This window comes from Tupaia chinensis, unplaced genomic scaffold (assembly GCF_000334495.1).
Source record: "Tupaia chinensis unplaced genomic scaffold, TupChi_1.0 Scaffold149090_1, whole genome shotgun sequence".
Classification (NCBI taxonomy): domain Eukaryota; kingdom Metazoa; phylum Chordata; class Mammalia; order Scandentia; family Tupaiidae; genus Tupaia; species Tupaia belangeri.
Window position 1 is genome coordinate 605435 of NW_006208936.1, and position 3946 is coordinate 609380.

At 52.9% G+C, this 3946-nt stretch overlaps 1 pseudogene; it reads left to right on the forward strand.

Moving 5' to 3' along the window:
- The first annotated feature begins 241 nt into the window (after positions 1-241).
- On the forward strand, positions 242-435 carry LOC114006590 (uncharacterized; annotated as a pseudogene).
- Positions 436-3946: the final 3511 nt, after the last annotated feature.

The window sequence follows — 3946 nt, forward strand, 5'->3', positions numbered from 1 at the left end:
TAGTCAACTGCGGTTCAAGTCTCAGATTCGGTGGCTTAAATTAATGCCAGCGCATGTGCGTGCGTGCCCAAAATCCCAAGAGGAGAATGGAGGAGAAGGGATTCGGTGTGGCCATCCTGTGGGGGTGATTTCTCACTTTCTGTCTCTCTATCTCTCTTTGTCTTTCTGGTGAGTGCACATGTCCTATAGCTAAAACCTCTCCAAAAAAAAAAAAAAAAGAAAGAAAGAAAAGAAAAGATGACTGTCCTGCCCTTCCTGGGAGTGTTTCTAGCCTGTTACTGGAGAAGTCGGAGCCTGGAGCACAGGAAACCACGAGGAGGGACCCCTGTGCCCTCCCAGAAGGAAGCTGGTCCTAGTGCAGCTTCACACAGCTGCTCGGCCATCCGTGTCCTTCTCTCTGCCAGGAGAGCCAGGGGAAGGCGCCATCTGAGTGGTTTCTGTCCGAGGGAGGGAAACAGTCTGTGCAGAATTCCATGCCTCTGCCCCTGGTGACCCCCGTGCTGAGGGGATGGCATGGCCACACTGCCTCTGGCACCGAACCTGGGGCACACTGAGCACTGCCGGCCTCCTGGTCCAACTCTCCCAGGTGTGGCTCTTCAAGTCCCAGGGTGCTCGCACGGTGGGGCTCAGGTAGCCCTGAAAACCAGCAAATGACTCCCTCTAGGTCTTCCAAGGCATGGGCCTCCGAGCATCTGTTCACGTCTGGGTCCCTCCTCCAGCCGCAGGCTCTCGTGCACGCGCTCCCTCTCCAGCGTCACTTGGAGAGCTGGCGATGGAATTCCCTGGGGGGCGCTAGAACCCAGGAAGAGCCCCACACCAGGAGTGACTGGTGGGGATCAGCACATGGCTTAACAGTCACATTGCTGGTCTCCCATGTAGTTGACTGCAGTTCAAGTCCCAGACCTGGCGGCTTAAAACTCAAGCTGGGTGCGCGTGCGTGCGTGTGTGCCTAAAATCCCAAGAGGAGAATGAGAAGGGATTGCGGCCTTACTTTCTGTCTCTCTATCTCTTTCTGTCTCTCTGGCGAGCATACATGCCCTATAGCAAAGACCTTGCTACAAAAAACAAACAAATAAAAACAAAACAAAACAAAAGTGACTGGTGTTCCTTTCAAGTGTTTGCAAACAGACCAGCCTTCCACAGTCCAAGTACCTCTGCGTGAAGAATGTTGGATAACCGTAAAGAGGCGTGGCAGGAATGTTCTTTGCTGGCAATCAGGGAGACAGTTACCCTGCTGGTGCACCACGTCCTCGTCCTCCCAGCACCAAGCCCTGAGCACTTTCTCCTGGGGGCGGGGGTAGGGCTGGGATGGGGTCCATACCAGCCTATCCACCTCTTGGGGTGCAGCCCTAGGGCAGTTTTGGTTGCCTCTGCCCCTCTGAGCAGCACCCTCCCTTCTGGTAGAGTCATTCATGTGCGCATGCGTCCCCAAGGTCCCTCCCAGGGATCATGCGTTCTTTCCCTCTCAGTTTAAGCTGGGGTTTCACCCAGTCTTGTGTGTAAATTGAAATTCCGTCCAGGACAGAGGAAGCGGGGACCCAGAGCTAAGGATCACCCCAGTTGAAGACATGCAGGGTGTCCGGTGTGGTGAGGGGGAGTGTGTAGACGCCGGCAGAGGTACGATGGCAGAGGGTGCAGGTGCTGAGCCAAGGAGAGGCGCTTTGGAAACCATTTCCCCAGAGTGAGCCAGACCCTTAATGGGGGCTTCCATCTGTGGTCTTCCCAGCCTTCCCAGGGGGCTTCCGGCACTGCCTGGCAGCTCTCCACCCCCGCCACTGTGGCTGGGCCGGCGAGTGTGCGGCTTTTGCTACGGAGGTACAACGAAGCATTTTATAAATTGAAAAATCCCCAGTTGTTCACCTGCTTTTATATTCTGATTTTTATGGATTAGCCTCTGTGGTAGACCTTCTTCCCTTCTAAAATAACAACACCCTGGCATGGTGAATCCCACATGGCTGACTCCTCAGTTCAAGACCTGGACCTGGTGGCTTGAGAAACAGTCCAAGCATGTGTGTGGTCATGCCCAAAATCTCAAGCAGAGAATGGAGAAAAAGGGATCGTGACATGGCCCCTCTCCTAGGGTGCTGTCTCACTGTCTCACTTTTGCCCTGCGTCTCTCTGGTGTGCTCACGCAGCCTAGAACAGAGACTAGAGAGCAAAACATGACTGTGCTTTCTCAACCTCGCTCGCCAGCTCTCCTCTAGCCCATAACTTGAAATTAAACGGGCACTCAAAAGCACCCACACTGCAGCTGGACCCACGCACAAGCCGGGCTCCCTTGCAGCTGTACAGAGCCACGCAGGGGCACCATGGGTAATGAGGGGCAATCGGAAACACCCCGACTTCCAGGGACTGCCCTACGACACAGCCGGCACCTTTGCGCTCCCTAAGCTGGGCCTCGATGGCTCAGCCCCAGCTCCATCCTGGACTAGAAGGAGTGTTGGACTGGGCAAGACTGATCAGGTCACTGGAGAGCTCACAGAGACACCCCAGCAGCCCTCACCTGGTTCCCCTGCACAGACATCTCCTATCTGTAGGAGTCAATGTCTGTCATGCCCAGGCCGCGACTACTCAGGGCTCTTGGTTATGTGTCTCAGAGACTCTCACAGACTCTCTTCCTGTCTCCTACGCAGTTTCAATGCATAAGACAACCTAGGAGGTTTCGGAGGTCTCAACCTGAGAGTGCCTTTAAGCGTTTTCAGCTTCTTCATGCACTTTTCATTTTTCTACTGCGTTGAAAGTCCTCAGTAAACGTAATTGAATGAATGGATGAGCACTTGTCCTTTGGAACATCCTTCTCTTATTTTTTATGAATTACTCATTTAGGGGTTAGCAGGTGGCTTAGTGGTTAAGGCACTGGACTCCCACATGGCAGACTGTGGTTCGAGTCCCAGATCTGCTGGCAGTTTGAGTCCCAGATCTGCTGTGATTTCCAAAATCACACTAGGCACACACATGTGTGTGTGTGTGTGTGCGTGCCCAAAATTCAGAGGAGAATGGAGAAGGGATTGTGGCATGGCCATCCCTCCCTGGGTGATTTCTCACTTTCTCTGTCTCTCCAGCAAGTACACACACCCTATAGCAAAAATCTCTTTCTCAAAAAAAAAAAAAGAATGATTTATTTCATGTGATTTTTTTTCAGTATTATTATTATTCTTTTAATTTGACCAGAGAGAGACAGAAAGAGAGAGAGACAGTGAGAAAGTAAGCCAGCAAGCCTGGGATTTGAATCATGGTCAGCCATGTGGGAGTCCAGCACCTTAACCACCACACCCCCAGAGGGGATGGCTCTGAAACATTCTTTTTTAATTACTAGAGGGCACATATGCTCACCAGAGACAGAGATGAGCAGGCAGAGACAGAGAACGGGGAGAAAGCATCTCTCAACAGGGTGCGATCACACTGCAGTCCCTTCTGCATCTCTCCATCTTGGTGGGATTTGGGGCACACACATGTGCCCGGCATGTTTTTCAAGACACTAGGGCTGGGATTTGAACCCTGTAGTTGGCTATGTGGGATCTGACTCCCTAACCACTGGACAACAGGCTGGCCCTGTCTTTTGGAACTTTTGACTGTGTTTTGCCGTATTTGGAACCATCTCACCTGCAAACGCGGGTGCTGGACGCGGGGGTGACTGAGCTCATGTACGTCACTTCCCACCTAATGAAGGAGAACACCCCCGCTTACACTTTCCCTGGCACGCCACTGCCCTGCTCTCTCCTCCCTGCTCACTCCCAGCCCCACAGTACTCCTTGCACAGCACCTGGGAAGTTCGCTGCACACAACTTAAGCCACATCCTCTCTCCGTTTTGGAATCACCCAGAGTGGAAAGCTTCCAGAAAATTTTCCTTTGGCTGTAAAATGGAGAGGCTGGCCTTCCACACATTCCCACCCACACCCGCGCCTGTAATTGGCAGGGACAACCGAGCCAGTGGCCCCGCCCTAC